The following is a 19,113-nucleotide window of genomic DNA, read 5'->3' on the forward strand; positions in this document are numbered from 1 at the left end:
TATGAATGTTCTGTAATTTTTTGATAATTTTGGACCAAATTGACATCACATTTCATTGGCTACAGGTTTTTCCCAAAATTTTTGCAAAAATTGGAGAAAAATTGACAGGGGTTTATTATATAAAGGGGACAAAAATAGACTTTGGCGCTCAAAGGATTAAAGTTCACGCAAGACGCCTCCAATCTAATACTGAGGAAAACACCATGAAACGTTACGTGTTGTTGTCGCATGTCGCAGTTGTTAAGTCGCAGGTCGCAGTTTGACAAACACGAAGGACGCAGGTCGCTGTTGTGAAGTCGCAGGTTACACCTAGGTCTAAATGCCGAAGTCGCAGGTCGCATGTTTCAAACTCGCAGGACGCAGGTCGCAGTTTTGAAGTCGCAGGTCGCATGTCGTGACCGGATTTCCATGGCCATGCAGACTGCAAACGTTTTTCTCATCGATCTTGCTAATCTCGCGTCTGTGATGTCATCCGAGATCATAAGCCAATCGGCTACCACAGTCACCTGTGGTCTATTCCGCTCTGCGTCATATGCGCCCCATAGAAGTATGTACATATGCCTGTATGTCTTCTTCTCAGGCATATGTACAAATGACCACAGGTGACTGTGGGGCTACTCATCGATAGCAGCCATATTTGCGTGACACAGGCCGTAATGTTAGCTAACAGACTTAGTTGAGTAAACATGCCAAGAAGAACGTGGGAGTAACCCAGGACAGCTGCCAGGACAGCAGGGTACTAGTATACTGAAGTTTTTCTAGGAGGTTTTGCTTGTGTATTCCCTCCCAAAGCTTAATGATCTATTTTAGGCTCGGCCAAGGCGTGCATCAGGCTGAGAACACGCGAATGTTATGATCGGACATCGGTGAATATGTCTGTTGCTATTTTTTTTTTGTTTTCAAAATTGTAATCTTCATTGAAATCAATAAAAGTTTTGGAATACTGTCTCAGGTTTATTTTCTTTTCAATTTTCATACCAAAAAAATCTGTAGAAATACTCCCCAAGATTGCCACCAAATAACACCATTTTAACCTCTACTCTTCACTAGACCTCCCTCTTCCCTACGTGAGTCACTCCTGGTCCCCTACGCGAGTCACTCCTGCCTCGCACCACATTTTTGCCTCCAATATAAAAAATTCTAGGGAGAGGGGAGAATACTGCAGTCCTTCCACTATTGGAGGATGAGCATCTGCTCCACGTTTAATCAAATTTGATTCAGCGCTTTTAGATATAATACAATAATTATGAAAGATCATCAAATTTGCAAATAAGCAATTAATTGACATGATGCTTCTGAACGTCTTCACACAGTATTACAGTACTGTGATATTAACATCTGTACCACGATACTGTTACATATCATTGCACATCATTACACAACTATAAAATTTACGACTGTACCACATCTCACCAAATTTGATTTTAGACATACCATAATAATTATGAAAGTTCATTAAAATATGCAAATTAACTATTAATTGATATGATACTTCTTGATGTCCTTACACAGTTACTCAGAGATCAACATCTGTACCATGTTTCATCAAAGTTGATGAAGCATATCTGGACATATCACTCCATTCAAGAAAGTTCACTGAATACGCAAATTAAAATTTTATTAACATGACACAGATATATTTCTTTATTCACTGTAAAGTAACGTGAGCTCAAAATTTGTACCAAGTTTCATAAGATTTGTTGAAATATTTTTTGTCATATCAGCCTAATTACGAAAAGATTAAATATTAAAATATGCAAATAATTGACATCATGATGATACTGCAACATATCTTTACACGCCTTTACACTACTGGAAGAGATAGATCTGTTCACGTTTCATCAGATTTGATGGAGCATTTCTAGACGTATCACATTAATTATGAAAGTTTATTGAATATGCAAATTAGCAATTTATTGACACTATACTGACATATCGTCGTTGTATGATATTATTGCATTGTAGCAGCTCTACCCCCCCCCCCCCCACCTCGCCTACGGCTCGGAGGGAACCTGGAATACGTCCGCTACTCCAGGATTCACACGTTCACGGCACAGACACACTCATTCGAAATACGGGAGGGGGGGGGTAATATATAATTATCCCATCATGTCAAGTAACTTCAGCAATTTTGGATCCCACTCTTCTTATCATCATATTGGCAGTGCACATATCTCTTACAAACACTGCTAGTGCAGGGCTCGAAATTAGCGGTAGTCCCGCGTCCACAGACTACCAACTTTTCTCTGGGGCTACCAAAATCGGATGGAACAATGGGAGCGTCGCACAGTGCAGACGTGTAACAGTCAGCTCCGTAACTTTGTCCAGATAAATGTCTCAAAAAGTTTCTTGGTGGTGTTTGAAGTTGCCTGAACGTCAAGAATACCTGTTTGAAGTACTCGCAGGGAAATGGGGATCGCCACGGAACAGTATCGCGTGAAAATCGGGAAATTTGCTGGCGGCGACCCGACACGTCAGCAAACTCTCCCAAAGATGGCCGCCCTGCAGATACCTCTGGTCAATTGCAAGCTGTCATTGACTATAAAGCTTTGCCTTCTCAGTCTACTTGTCATCGGTGGAAATGTGGAGAGAAATCCAGGTCCTAATCTCCGTTCCGGTAATCAGAGCACAGGTTCGGGAGAAGATTCTGCTACAAAAAATGATATCGCAGGTATCGTAGAAAGACTCGATATACTTCTCCATGATTCGAGGGAAATGAACGCTAAACTTGACAGATTATACAATGCAAGATCCGAGGTACATGAATATTCCACATTGATTAAGGGTCATTAGCATAGAATTTTAATACCGAAACAATGCTCATTAATGTAATCTGCATATTTGAATATCATTATACCTCGCATCTTGCACTAATAGTGACAGATTGCAGTCTCGAATGGACAATATAGAAGACGAAATGAACGAATTACGAGAGTCGACTGACCATAACAGAGTAAGAATTTCAGAACTCGAATCAAAACAGAAATCTTACGACGAATTTAAAGAAGTAATAGCAGGTCTGAAACGAGAAAATGAACAAATCCAACGAGACAAAGACAAGCTTGAGAACCAGAGTCGAAGGAACAATTTATTGTTCTACGGCTTGGAACAAGGAAACGCTCATGAAACTTGGGAAGAAGCTGAGGAGAAAGTCAAAGATGTGCTGAAAAATGAGCCGGAAATTTCAGAAGATATTCAGTTCGAAAGGTGCCACCGTTTGAACTACGCTCCGTTAACACGTGGAGCAAAGCCGATCATAGCAATGCTGACAAAGTTCAAAGACAAAGTCCTTATTCTTTCGAAGGCAAGTAAATTACGCAACTCTAGTATCAGTATTGGCGAAGACTTCACGAAGAGAGTCCGTAATATTCGCGCCAAATTGCTGACCCGCCGTAAAATCCTGCTAGACGAACATGTTGGTTCTAAAGCGCTCGTCCGTTTTGATAAAACTGATACATACCGCAGCTAGCGGCCAGGAGACCATTTATAAAGTCGATGAATCAACGGGGCAAGTTGTGAAGTCACACACGCTCACTCCATAGGGATACGGCCAGGGCCTAAAGAAAACTGACATTTCATTTCTGTTCTGGAATATCAGGGGTTTAAAGGCTAAACGCTCAGTTTCTGAATTTCTTACATTTTGTAAACATTTTGACATATTGGGTTGGTAGAAACTTTCTGTTGCGATACAGACTCTGTCGACTTCTTAGATAGTTATGTCTCTTATAAATTTCCAGCTTTTAGACGCAGCCAGAGAGGACGTCCGAGTGGGGGAAATGCGGTTTACGTTCACCACAATATTGCAAACAAAGTCAAGGAAATAAAGAGTTCTAATGAAAATTGCATTTTCTTCATCTCAATAAAAACGCTCTTCCCTTTCAACAAAGACGTTCTTTATGGCTGCTGTTACTTTAAACCGGACGATAAGACAGACAAATTCGATGCACTTGAAGCGTTTATAACTGATTTTCGTTCTTTCAATCCAGAATCACTGGTTTTGTTGGGTGGTGATTTTAACGCCAGAACTGGGTCACTCTCAGATTTTATCGTTGATGACTCAATCAGAAATGTACCAATCAATATTTTAGACTATGAACCAGATACTTTCCAGATGGAAAGAAATTCCAAAGACGAGCATGTTAATGAAGCAGGAAGAGATACGTTAAATTTATGCAAGTGTTTTGACATCCACGTTTTGAATGGTCGCTTACACGACGATAAAGCTGGGAATGTCACTTGTGTGACATCCAATGGCTGTAGCGTGGTCGATTATATAATTTCGTCATCTGAAATGTTTAGTTACGTCACTTATTTTAATGTATTGCCACGGGTTGAATCTGACCATTTTCCACTCATTTGCAGACTGGAGGCAGCCAACACTCATTTGCATCAGAATAAAAAACATCCGTCCACTTCAACTTCTGGATCTGTCCGCTTTCGCTGGACAGAAAATTGTAAGAATTCTTTTCGGCCAAATATTATGTCTGCAAGCGTCCAGTCATTATTGCAAAAAGCGAAAAATTCTTTGCCCAATTTTCAAGACACCATTGGTAAGCTGAATGAAGCGCTAATGTCCGCTGGCTCTGAAGGTCTCTGCAAAAGTAAACCATTCAAACATAGTGGCAGTCAGCCACAATGGTTTGATAGGGCGTGTACTGAGTCGAAACGTGTCATGTATGCGAAACTAAAACTTTTCAGAGATGTTGGTTCAAATGCTGTTTTAAATGATTACATGACAGCTAAAGCCAGATTTAGACATATTTGTAGAGAAAGTAAAGAGAATACCAGGCCCGTATTAGGAGCCAATTAAATGAAGCTTGCTCTAAAGGAGCGAACGACTTTTGGTCAGCTTTGAAATCAGTGCTAAATCAAAGACGTGGCCGAGATGAGAGTATTGATATTCAGACATGGTACAATCACTTCAGTTCTTACTTAATAGCATAGATAACACAGTAACTGAACATATTCTGTCAACCTCTCTTGAAGAGGAATTTAACAATATTGATGATTCAGTAAATTCCGATACAGGCCTCAATGAATCTCTTAATTCTAGATTTACAGAGGAAGAAGTCTTGAAATGCCTGAAGAGTCTAAAAGACGGTAAAGCCCCGGGACCAGACGGGATCCCCAACGAGTTTTACAAGTTTTCTAGTGATGTAATTTGCCTCTTTTAACTGAACTGTTCAATTTCATTTTTGACTCCGGTACTTTTCCACATGAGTGGTCTATCTCAATAATTATTCCACTCTTCAAAAAGGTTGCAAAAGCGATGTCAACAATTATAGGGGAATCTCTCTTTTGAATGCATTAGGTAAAATTTTCACTGCTGTTTTAAATCAGAGAATTACAAATTGGGTAGAAGACGCGAATCTTCTCTCAGATTGCCAGGCTGGCTTCCGTAAAAATCACAGCACAGTCGACAATTTATTTGTCCTCCATGCCATTATTCAGAAATATCTCAGTGTCAGAAGAGGGAAACTTTATTGCTTGTTTGTTGACTTTGCAAAGGCGTTTGATACAATTAACCATTCTTTGTTGTTGTATAAATTGAAATATCTCGGTGTAAATGACAAAATGTACCGTATATTACAGTCCATGTACAGTGGAGTCAAAGCGTGTGTCAGATCAAATAATGTCACTTCAGATTATTTTGACTGCCCTAACGGTGTTAGACAAGGATGTATCCTTAGTCCGATCTTATTTTCACTCTTATAGAAGAACTCAATTCAATGTTGTTTTCTGCCGGGCGGATAGGAATACAAATGACACAAGATATGTACGACTTATTTGCACTTTTTTACGCAGATGACGTTGTAATTTTTGCAGATTCGATTGCCAATTTACAACACCTTATTAACATTTGCATGAGTTCTGTAAGCACTGGCAGATGAAAGTTAATTTAAACAAAACGAAAGTTGTTATCTTCCGTAATGCAGGTAGGAAGTCGCCTCTAGAGAAATGGTATTTTGGTAATACTGCAATCGATGTAGTTCCCTATTACAAATATCTTGGGTTGTTATTATCATCTACGAATGTATGGTCGAAAGCAGTCTCGACCCTAGCTAGCCAAGCAAACAAAGCAATGAATGTTCTCTCAATAGCTAGTAGAAAATTTGACGGTTTTTCTTTTAAGCCTTCACTTCAGACTATTTGATTCGATGATTATACCAATTTTGACTTATGGTGCAGAAATCTGGGGATTCCAATACTATGACAGTATTGAAAAAATTCAAAGAAAATGGTGCAGACGACTACTGGCAGTTCCAAATAATACTACTAATGAAGCAGTTATAGGGGAATGTGGACGTTTGCCGATATTTTCACATACTTTACGCAAATGTATAAGTTACTGGCTAAAGCTTATCGAAATGCCTACAAATAGACTCCCAAGACATGCTTACAATATGCTAAGAATTCTAGATAACCTAGGAAGGCACACATGGATCACTTCAGTTAAAAATATTCTTTATTCATATGGATTTGGTTATGCCTGGATTGCTCAGGAAGTAGGGAATAAGAACGTTTTTCTCAGTTGTTTTCACTCCAGGGTGGTTGATATTTGTAAACAACATTGGTCAGTCAATGCAACAGGCAAACCTAAATTACGTACTTACTGCACATTTAATATCTTCTGAACCTGAAAAGTATTTAACTTTGACTTGTAATGTAAAATTTATACACGCACTAGCTCGTTTTCGATGCTCGTCTCTCCCTCTAGAGGTAGAAGTTGGTCGTCATCAAGGAATAGAACCGAAACGTAGATTTTGTAAGATCTGTAACTCCGGTGACGTTGAGGACGAGTATCACTTTTTGTTAATTTGTTCACTTTACGACAGTATTAGAGTTAAGTTTTTACCACCATGTACCTTTCTTGATCCAAACTATGATAAATTCAAAGGCTTATGAGTTCTAATAATCCCCAGGTATTAATGAATATTTGTAAATATATCTACAAAGCCATGGCTGTGAAAACAGCAGCCATCTGCAACTATTAGTATGAGAATTTAATCTTCAATTTATTTTTGTGAGTATTTTGTAAATATTGTATCATTTATTTCATGTCTGTATTTGTGTGATGGATAACTTTACTGAGAGCTGGATGTTCTCCTTGCATTTGGGCCCAAGGCCTTGAAACGCAATAAATTACTTAGCTTGGTGAGCTACCAAAATCCATGAAATGGTAGTCCATACAGACTACCAAAGCCTGGGACATGAAATGTAGTCAGTACTAGACATGCCATGTCTGGTCCGTCTCTTTGGGATGAGCTATTAAAATGCAGCCAAACCCAAAGTTTCAATATCAGTGTACTTGGATGACAGGCACAGAAAATTATGGCTAATAAATATTCATTTTCATTGCATTGCAAATAGTCATTGCAAATTTACTTAATGAGCAAAATCTTGAAAAACAGTGTTTTATTTTCTGGTTAATGAAAACATTTCCCTAAACTAAAATATGCATGGGCTACCAGCCACTGTCACGGGCTACAAACTTCAGAAAATGGTAGCCCTAGTGGACTACCAGGGAAAAAAGTTAATTTTGAACCCTGTAGTGCTATAGCTGTGGAAACGCAGCTATCTGTTGGCGGGGTAGCGTGCGTCGTTATCCGTGTCATCAACATGCCACGGGGTCAACCCCGTGGCCGGGTTGACCTTTTGATGACCCGCATAGCGACGCATGCGCTACCCCGCCAATAGATAGCTGTGTTTCCAAAGCTACTAGTGCTACTACACAATCGTATAAATATAATATCAATATTGTTTCGAAGCAAGCAGGTTTTCTCACAGAAACACCATCATCAGTTCTCCTAGCAAAATTGCATGATATTTAAAATGTTGTCATGTGTCACGATATGTCGAAGTGAGTAGGGTAGGTATCGTGATCAAGGTGACCTCAACCAGCGACTTGAGGGCATGAATTACAGCGCCTGCCCTTTCATTGCCCTTGAACTTCTGAGTTTTATTGTTCAAAACCTTCAGTGCTTTACGCGACACACCATATAAAGCTTAAGCATCCAACAACACAAAAAAAACCACGTCACCCTTCACAACAATTTATCCATGAACCTGTTTTTCATGTTTGTCTTTGCTAGAATGCTGCACGGTGCTATTGCAAACGCATTTTTTGGCGCCCTAACGGTCATAACTGTCTGTCTGAACAGAAAAAAAATACTAGTGAATCATCGAGTTTATCGTCGTAGTGGCCGTACCTTCTACATGTATTGCCTCGGATTAATCTATTGAAAGAATGCACAATTTATGTATTCATTTATTTCAGTTTATTTCTTGCACCCCTATTAAAGCAGGGGCTCACTAAACACAATAGGAGCAGAAAAGTTTTATCCACCTTTAATTATCCATATCACAGAGTTCCTTAAACTGTTAAGTTTCATGATATTAAAGGTCTGTGTTGGCATCAGATTGTCTCACAGAAAATTTACCAAGCAGATTACAATTTCAATGGAAAACAAAAGGCCATCAGGCTCCGTAGACTAGAACAACGGCGATCCCAGGGATCGCGAACAGTGACTTTAAGTCTGCTTCACATAGTATTCCAACCAAGGTCACCAAGAATTGCTTCGTTTGCTGTATGTCTGCATGCTTTTAGGATGAATTTACAAAGCGTTGCATTCTTTCAAGACTTTCTATGTCAGTTGTGCTAAGTATCAATATTTCTCCCACATATTCTAATACAGGAAGTACAATATGATTCCACAATGACAAACCATAATCAGTTCTATAAATGTTTGCATGATTGATTGCCAAGGATTGCTTTCATGAGTTGTCAAATGTTGATGTTATTTCATAAAATGAGTACGGTCAGAGAGATTACGTAGCGTTCAGTTTTTACGGCCTGGGGGGGCCGGCAAAATCTTGTCGCCGGTGTTCAAAAAAATATAGGCCCCCCCTGCATTTTTTGTGAAAAAAAGATGACCCCCCCCCCTTTGTCAGACGAAAAAAATTGATGACCCCCCCCCCTGAAAAATAACCAAAACCCATATGTCAAATTTACCCGCATGGTTTGGATTTGAACTCCGGTACGCGGCGCACTTTATTCATGTAGCAGAGATGCCAGTGCACAAACTTCTCAGCCACATCCATTGAACGTCTATTAATTAGGACGACTGTAAGGCAATTTTTAACTTCATTTCCATAGACAACTTATGTCCATGGACATTGTATAAAGTAAACTTTATTGGAGTGGTTCGCAAAAGGCAGCCCTCCGGTTAAGAGGGTCATGGGCCATTACGTAAAGTCAACTTTATTCTAGTGGGCCACCAAAGGTGGCCCGCTGGTCCATGGTAAAGAGGGTTGATCATGGCTATTGCATAAAGTAGACTTACTGGACAGGGCCGCTGAAGGCGCGCGGCCATTACCATTATTCAGTGCGTGATCCCAGGGGTCCCTCAAAAATGTTTCTAATACAAGCCGCGGCTTCAATTGGGAATTTTACAGTAAGATTGCCGTGGGGTATTACATAAAGTCAATTTATTGTAGTTGGCCGTCGCAGGCGGCCCGCCGGTAAAGAGGGTGGGATCATTGCCATTGCATGAAGTAAACCTAATTGGAGTTGGCCGCCAAAGGCATCTGCCCGTTAAGAGGGTCATGGGTAATACATAATGTATATTTATTGTAGTGGGCCGCCGAAGGCGGCCCGCCGGTAAAGAGGGTCGATCATAGCCATGGCATAAAGTGAACTTTATTGTTGGTATTATGTTTTTGAAAATGTGGTGACCCCCCCTTTCCTACCAGTGAAAAAGCGATGAAACCCCCCCCCCCTTTGCGGATTCCAAAATTACGATGAACCCCCCCTGGATTTTGCCGCCCCCCCCCCGGCCGTAAAAACTGAACGGTCGATTACGTGACATCCAGAAGGCTAGATGTTTATAATCAAATGATTCTTTAATCTTAAGGTTACCGATCGTCCATTCTTTATATGTATCAACTTTCTTATTTACTATGAAAATATTAGGCTTCTCTTCATTAATTGACATTTTCCATAGTTAGCGATACTCATTAGCAATGCATAACATATAGCCTATTTCTTTTGCTTTTCATTCGGTACCATAAGGACTACATCATCAGCAAAAAACAGGACACTAAGGGACTGTTCAGTCTTTACGGCCGGGGGGGGTGGCAAATCTTGTCGCCGGTGTTCCGAAATGTAGACCCCCCTGCATTTTTCGTGAAAAAAAGATGACCCCCCCTTTGTCAGACGAAAAAATCTGATGACCCCCCCCCCTCCAGCTGAAAAAATAACCAAAACCCATATGTCAAATTTACCTGCACAGTTTGGATTTGAAGTCAGGTACGCAGCGCACTTTATCCGTGTAGCAGAGATGCCAGTGCACAAACTTCTCAGCCACATCCATGCAAACGTCCGTTAATGAGGACAACTGTAAGGCAATTTTTAACTTCATTTCCATAGACAACATGTCCATCACACTGTTATGCAAATTCCCCTTTTTGTCTCAGTGCTATCATTCAGGGTCGCGAGCATGGAAATGGTCTTTCAAAGATGAGATAGGCACTTACCAGATACTACTGTAATATGAGTTGGCCGCTGAAGGTAGCCCGCTGCTTATTGTAGTGGGTTGGCAAAGTCCGCCCCTGCTGGTAAAGAGGGTCATGGGCCACACGTCGATCATGGCCATTGCATGAAGTAAACCTATTTATTGTAGTTGCCCGCCGATAAAGAGGGTCGATCATGGCCATTGCATGAAGTAAACCTAATTGGAGTGGGCCACCAAAAGCGTCCGTCCGTTAAGAGGGTCATGGGCCATGACATAAAGTCAATTTATTGTAGTGGGCCGCCAGCGGCCCGCCGGTAAAGAGGGTCGATCATGGCCATGGCATAAAGTGAACTTTATTGTAGGTATGTATTATGTTTTTGAAAATGTGGTGAACCCCCCCCCCCCCCCATTTCCTACAAGTGAAAAAGCGATGACCCCCCTTTTTATTGTAGGTATTATGTTTTTGAAAATGTGGTGACCCCCTTTCCTATCAGTGAAAAAGCGATGACCCCCCCTTGCAGATTCCAAAATTACAATGACCCCCCCCCCCCCGGATTTTGCCGCCTCCCGGCCGTAAAAACTGAACGGTCCCTTACGAGTTCTGAACTCAAGGTATACTCCAAGCACCTTTTTGAACTCATTAATGTACACTACAAATAAAATTGGTGCTAAAACACATCCTTGCCTTAGACCCTAATTTTGGTCAGAATAATCTGTCTGAATGTCATCAAAAGACACTTTACTTTCAATATGATCGTATGCATGTTTTATCACACGCCACAATTTCCCTTTGATTCCGTTATTCCACAATGCGTACCATAATCCATAATCCAAACGCTGTCATAAGCTCTCCTGAAGTCTAAAAAAGCAAGATATTGTGTGCTTATTTTCATGTTTTCGAATCTTTCATCCTTTTAAAATGAAAATTTGGTCAATTTTTCGCCTATTTTTCAACAATACACAGGGAAGAACGTACGTGCGTGGAAAGACAGCCGGCAGTTATCTCCCGCAATTGATACTTCGCGAAATACATGTATTAGGAGATCGGTGATAAGGCGACTGGTTTGTGGATCATATATGTACAAACGGCGAAGATAAATTTCGATTGGCAGCAAAAACAGTAAAAGATACTTCGATATTTTTTGCAAAACCAGTTCACTAGCTCACCCGAGAAATTATTGCAGTGGGCGACAATGAGTATCACCTGATGTTGACGCAAAGTTCAAAGGAAGCCATCGAAAATGGACGAGCCGGGCCGTCAGTCAAGGTCAAAAGCATGCCTAGCTGCAGTACTATATACTCGGTTTTACCTGGGTATTTGGGTCGGACAACAAAACCAAAACCTGGTTTTGCCCGCCGACCCAAATACCAAGGCAAAACCAAAACTACAGTAAAAAGTAAAAAGTAAAAGTAAGAAAAAACTGAAAGTACTGCAGCTATGCGTTCTTTTGACCTTTACCGCTTAGACGCTAGTAGACGGCCTGGCTCGTCAGTTTCTATGGCTTCGGAAGCCAAAACCTGGTTTTTCAGCCCGACCCAAATACCCAGGCAAAACCTCGAGCTGCAGTATTGCAGCCAAAGCACACCTAAAATTTCGCTTCTGGGTTTTATACAATACATGTATATACACATGTATTTTTGGTTATTTTCATAAAGGCTATCTTCAATTTTTTGCATTTATTTCCCAGTAAAAAATGACTTATCCTTACAAATAACGCCTCACGACGTTAAAATGGTTTGGAGCTTCCTGTGTCGCGATGTCGTTTACCATGGAGGCAGCACACTCTGTCAGCTACCTCCGCGTGGGTTGACTGAGGCCGAGACGGCGAAGTTTTGCGCCATATGCGCCTGAATCGGTACAAAATACTGCAAAGTGCAGTGTCACTTCATTCTCTCGAGCTAGAGCATACTTTCCGCTGCCACCCCCACCCCCGGACCAACGCAATTCCCCCGCACAACTCTCTTTGCGGTGCGCGTGGTTTTCGACCATCATGTGTAACTTTTTCGAGTGCCACAGTGTTTTTATTTAGTAACATTCGTCATGATTGATAAGAGAACGTGCGGCAATCGACACATCCTTTGATGTCGGTGTGCCATGAAAGGACAACTGACAGTAAAGAAGTCCGTGTGTGCCAAACACTGAAAGTTTCAATTAAACTGAATGGCAAGGCTGAAACAGACTGGGCCAGGCCAAGCAAGGTCGAGCGAGGTGCACTTGCTCCCCTTCTATTGTTCGCATTGCTCGCAAGTCTCTCGGCCTGATATGTTCAACCATATTTGTTTATTTTATGTGTACTCACTGTGGGAAATGTCTCAATGCGATGTCCTCTGGTTCTACTCTGATTCCAGTGTTTCTATCTTCGTTGCGCTGATGATGAGTGTGAAACTGGTATAAGCAACACTTGTATTCCGCGGGACTTTTGATAGAGAAAATAGTTTTCACGGCAGCCCTCTGAGAGTGAGACGGGTTGCATTCGAGCGCACCTACCGATCTGTGCTGTACATGTATTTTTCCCTCTTCCGTGAATCGTTCACCGCGTTTCGTCCGATACACAGAAAAGTCCTTCACAATTTAGTATCAAAAGAACTCGTCTGACATAATACAGTTTCTGCAGTCCGAACTTCTCTCAGAAATCTCTCACAAATGAAGCATAACGCGTAGTACAAGGCTTTCACCGATCAGCCCAGCCCGATCTCTGTTTTATAGCCAATGAGATAAGGCCTTTATTTACCTGACCTGTAGACCAATGGGGCGTTCGGGTTTGTCTGAGCATCAGCAGTAGAGTGGTATAGGGGAGGGGTACAGGTGGGCAATATCAATTATCAGATTTATCTAATATAAATATTATTTACTTGATAAAATATTCAATGGAAAACAAAAGAATGACAAACTGTTAATGGGCTGCTAATGCGAGAACCAGGGATTGAGAAGATCGTCTTTAAGCGGCGAATACGACCCCTTCAGGTCGCCCAAACTTATAAGGGTGGACAACCCATTGCAATGTGACACGTCGGACACGTCGTTGCAGACACTTGTGCCACATATTTACAAATACAAAGCAAAAATTAGTACTGTGGTCTGTAAAGAAAGCCGCGGTGGTGGTGGTGGTGGTGGTGGCACTCACACTCACAGAAAGGCTGCACTGTAAAGTTAAGTGTTCAAGGATAGAACACCAATTAAACGCCTTTTTGTAACACTTTTTGAACGCGTCCAGACGTTCAGAAATTTAACACTACGTGTTCAACCAACGTTCAATTTTTGAACACACGTGTGCAGATTTTGAACACTATGTGTTTATCAGACATTATATTGAACACATGGTGTTCCATATCTGAACACACGTTGCACATGAAATGTGTTCAAAAAATTGAACGCATTTACGCGTTCAAAGGGCCTGTAACACTTTTTGAACGCATGGACGCCGTTCAACGATAAGTGTGTTAAAGGATTGAACACATGATATGCACTTGTTGAACACATTAACATTTGGCGTTCAGGGGGTGTTCAAGCCTGGAAATAACATAACGGACCACTGATATTCAGTAAAATTATTTTATTCTAAAATACACAAAAATTAGTTGAGTAAAATACAATTATTTAGTGTAAAATGGGAAAATAAATACGGCCACTTTGTAAAGTTTGTCAGAGGAAAACACCAACGGTGTAAACAACCTTCCTATCAAAACATAAATAAAAGAAAATCTTTATAAACACTGTCGATCGTTTTCAAAATATATGAACAAAGTAATGACAAAACAGGTTTAACTTCAATATTGTGGATTACGTTATATGTTCATACTTGGAAAAACGTACAAAAATATCTGTTTTGAAAAAGCTCAAAATTTGGCTTACTTATTGTGTTGAAAACACGTATTCGTATGAAATGTTTACTCCGTTTTTGTAAGATAGTTTAAGACATTTCCTCTTGTATAGACAATTGCAAACTTGGAAAAAGGTTAGTCAAGGCTTCTCTGATGCACATGGTACATAGTTGTCTACACTAAAGTAAACACAACATGTCAAGTTGTCACAAAGTGTCACAGTAAGACACAACATGCAGAAAGTGTGTAAAGGAGTCCTTGGAGGTGTAAAACCCGCATTTCCTTGTCCAACAAAGTCCTCCATGAACGAAAAGATTTGTTTGTTTGTAATACCTTTAAATAAACTCTGAAATAAATCAGTGACATTTCAAAACTCTACTTCTCAGAAATTAAAAACACATTAACTAATTTTGACTTCGTTTCATAAGTTTTGTTCTGTATGTCAAGAAGCATTTGCTATTGAACCTGGAAATTTCAGTCCTTACTAAAATTCACTTGTAAAAGGAAACTGCAGTCTAAAACCAATGGCAACAACCTAAATGTTAGCCTGTTCAACACCAATATAGCAATCCAACAAGCGACTTAGACGTCGAAAGAGCTCGCAGTATTATGTAAAGGATCTCTGACAGCTCACTTCGGGATGGCCTCACCAAAAAATGAGAAAATAGCTGCAAAAAATACACAATTGAAGATTTCACCATGATTTGGACATATCAAATTGAGATCATCCCAAAATACATGTGTAGCAAATATCAAAGCTATCAGACGGGTAATTTTCAAGATAAAAATTTTTGACCAAAAATCGTAAAAATTGACCCCAAAATAAAAACTTGCAGATTTCATCATAACTCGAATATATCACATTCTGATAATTCCCTATGTCTTAAAAATGTCTGAAATGTCTTTTATGTCTCAAAAATACAAATTTGCATATTTCTGCATCATTTGAACAATCTGAAAAAGCTATCCGCAGAGACTTATGTCAAAAATATCAAAGCTGTTCATTAAGTAGTTTTGAAGAAGATTTTTAAAGATTTTTTGACCAAAAAGGAAAAAAATTGCCATGAAAAATAAAAATTTGAATATTTCATCACAACTAGCACAAATTTTACGAAGGTCATTCTAAGGGACATGTTTACCAAATATTGAAGACGTCGAACCACCAGTAAGAGAGAAGAAGATTTTTGCCAAAAAATAGCAAAATTCGCCTCAAAAATACAAATTTGCGTATTTCACCATAACTTTAACATATATGATTAGGGTAATCTCTAGGAACCTGTACTCCAAATATTAAAGGAATCGTACTAGTCGTTTTGAAGAAAACTTGAAAAGCTTGGGATGTAAAAATTTGAGGACGATGCCTCACATTCACCTATTAGATAAGCTCTGCGTCGCTAAAAGCTAAGCTAAAAAAAGTAACAAAATCGAGAACAAAAGACGTGTTGATCTACAGTACAAAATAATCTAAGAGTGGTAGCAGGCTATGATCAACTAAATGTTACTGGAGCATAAGCCTTCAAAGACGTGACGTGTCAGATGCAAGGGTGCAATGAAGAATTGAAGCAGAAAGCGACAGAAAATTCAGACTCTGAGTGAAAATTTCAGAAAATTCAGAAATTCAGAAGAGTGTACTTTTTTGACTCTGAATTTTCTGTCGCTTTCTGCTTTAATTCTTCATTCCACCATTGCATCTGATAAGGGAGACTACACGTATTTGAAAACTTATTCTCCAGTAACATTTAGTTGATCATAGCGTTCTACCAAAGCTTAGATAAATTCAGAACAAAAATACAGAAACTTATCAAAATTCAGTTACTGACCCTCGGAAGTTTAAATCTACATTAGAGATGAACTGAGGTTCTCAAGCTTGTTTCCAGGCAACTACTTGTACACTCATCTTCTTCAATTTCTATTCCATCAGTTTCTGTAATAACTCTTCGATTACCAGGTAATCCAACTTTTTACATCCTGAAAATAATGCAACAATAGGTAATATGGCGAGATGAGACTTTAAATGAAATACAAGGTGGTCTTAATAGGTTAAGGAAGCGGGGTGACTTTGGTATATAGTGCCTCTCTTCATCAACTGATGAAAAGTTAAAAAATACAACTCTCACATGCTGAAACAATATAGTGTACACTCTGCGATCTTTAACTAATGTTTTACATGCGATTGTGATTACTAAAAGACATGTGTTAGATGTGATTACGCAGCGGTCATGTGGCATATCGTCGCGCTCCGGTAAAGGGTCATCGCCACAGTTTTGCGGTGATGACCCTTGACCCGAGTGCGATCGATACGCCATGGCCAAAAACACCGCTGCGTATTCACAGCTAGTGTATGGTATACCAGCCACTGAAAGAAAAAAGGTTTCTTCACGTATTTTAGCTATTCCAAAGTACGACACAAATAATTTCAAAGGATAATAATACAGATGCTTCAAAATTCAACACCTTTTACTATTTTGGAGAGAAAACTTACCCTTTCTGGTCTTGCTTCCGCACGATCACGACTTCAGCGTGCGTTTACAAGAAAAATGTCGCAACTTCCGTTTTGATGCATGACGGGATAAGAAGAGGCACCAAACTTGAACACCAAGTGTTAAAGAGTAGAACGCCTCTTGCACGCCGATGTTAAAATTAAAACATTCATGGTGGTTTTCTGATTTCCTTTTCCAAATTTCAAAATTTCAACCGTAATAAACGTGTGAAATTATTTTGTATACTTCCTTTTTTAGAAAAAACATGCTTTCAGTAATTTTAGACCGGAGATATTTTTCACTTAGTGGGAATTTCGTTACATCAAAATCCGTGTACTTTTGCCTAACAGCGATGCAGTAGTAAATTTACTATAGCCATAGTAAAGTAAAAACCACTAAAGATTGTTAATTGTTTTACAGTATTGCAAAATTTCTGTAATGCTGAGTTTTTGAACACTTGAAGGAGATGGTTCTTAACACTACGTGTTCAGGTTTAGAACATCATTGTTAATAATATGAACACTAGTGTTAACAATATGAACACTAGCCGTTCAAATTTGAACACCGACATCTACATTTTGAACGCGTAAAGACGCGTCTGGCGTCCGCTATTTTTACAGTGTGGGTACCCATGCTTGTTAAATTTCAAACACCTGTTGTTGTTTTTTTCAACATAAAATACACCCTTATTATGAGAAATGTAGGAGAAAAATAAACAGGAAAAAGCCCCGTGATTTATAAAATATAGGAGTGAGTGAGATGCAACATGTTGATGTTGTCTAGAGCAATGAGATTGTAATGTCTTGACACATCAATGTAGTACATGTATATTGGGGTTATCTGGTGCAATATGATAACGTTTGGGAAAAGAGTGTACATGATGGCGTCTTCATTGAACAGGAACCTCGCCTCGCCGGATTATAGCAAATGTAAAAAAGTCACGCCACTGCTCGATCGGACACGTCGCATTTAGTCCAAGAATCAAGTAATTTTACGATGTTTAAGGAGTTAATTGTCATTGAATCTTGCATGATGTCTGTGACTATGTATAGCGACTCTACTTGAATCGTAAGTAAACAGAAAAAATGCCATTTTTTTGTCAGAGACAGCATATGTTTCAAAATAATGTTGCCTGAACGGTTATTTGACTTTCTCTTGTAGGCTAAATGTCACGAAACTGCAAATCATGATATATAACCCCCCGCCGCAGGTGGGTATACACGAGGTGCAATATGTCACGTACCACATGCAGAAAACTGACGTCTGAGATATCGAAGGTCGGATATTCATCGCCTGAGACCGAGGATTTTCATAAGTTTAGATTAGCCTTGATTAGCCTACATTGAGTCGACAACACACAAAGACAACAGAAAGTGACAGTGCAAAAGTACGGCGAGGCATTTCCAAAAGGAGGATGAAAAGGTCTACATCCGTGTTTACAAAATACTAATTATTAAATTAACCATTATTTATTTTATTTATTTATTACCCCCAAAATCGTTGCTTTTGAAACGAACGCCCCCAGCCCCAAGCCTGACACCGCTTTTGGCCGGTTGCTAGCGACGACAGCGAACATTGTATCAATTTCATTTCAATAAAATATCGATCGAAATCTGCTCACGTGCCACTCGTGCACTCGAGTGTTCATGCTGGGAAGTACGTGCACATATTCGTCCCAGGTTCAGGTCACGTCATGAATATTTCCGTAACAACCTGTATATAGTGACTTATATCATAAAATCAACGTATCCGTTGTTTTCCTGTACTCAAAAATTGAATCGATGACAGTTCGTTCAGTTTTGGTGATACTTTTATGTTTCAGCATATTTTGGCGCACTTTGGCCAAGTTTAGCGCCATTTGTCAGCTGGGAACGACATGACATGCGACCAGCGAGTTTGTAACGCAACATTGTATCAATTTCCGATAAAAGAATATCGCTCGATAACATTCACTGCACGTGCATGCACAATGGAGTGCTACAGCTGTGGGTCCATAGCTGTGGTGTTTTCGGACGGGATTTCTCCCTTTTACGAGCTGGATTTGACTTTTACGTTTTTAACCCCGCCACCACATGAAGAGAGTGTACGTTGGGAGAGAGTTGCATAGGGTCGAATAATGGTAGCGTCCTTGTAGTGTTTCTTATGACATGATCTGCATTACGTTTGAAACAACAACAACAACAACACAACACAACTTAAATATAAACATAGACAACACCACAAACAACAACACAGTTATGTTCGTTGAATTTCATTGATCAACAACAACAAGACTTATATAAACATAAACAACAACA

The 19,113-nt window shown here is 39.8% G+C and overlaps 1 protein-coding gene across 1 annotated transcript in view; it reads right to left on the minus strand.

Moving 5' to 3' along the window:
• LOC139151504 (uncharacterized) overlaps positions 1 to 13,207 on the minus strand; it is a 37,386-nt gene extending 24,179 nt beyond the window's left edge. Inside the window, exon 1 of the mRNA XM_070724364.1 lies at positions 12,815 to 13,207. The gene's annotated coding sequence lies outside the window, so the exon portion shown is untranslated. The remainder of the gene's footprint in view (positions 1 to 12,814) is intronic.
• Positions 13,208 to 19,113: the final 5,906 nt, after the last annotated feature.

Source organism: Ptychodera flava, chromosome 15, assembly GCF_041260155.1.
Source record: "Ptychodera flava strain L36383 chromosome 15, AS_Pfla_20210202, whole genome shotgun sequence".
NCBI lineage: Eukaryota > Metazoa > Hemichordata > Enteropneusta > Ptychoderidae > Ptychodera > Ptychodera flava.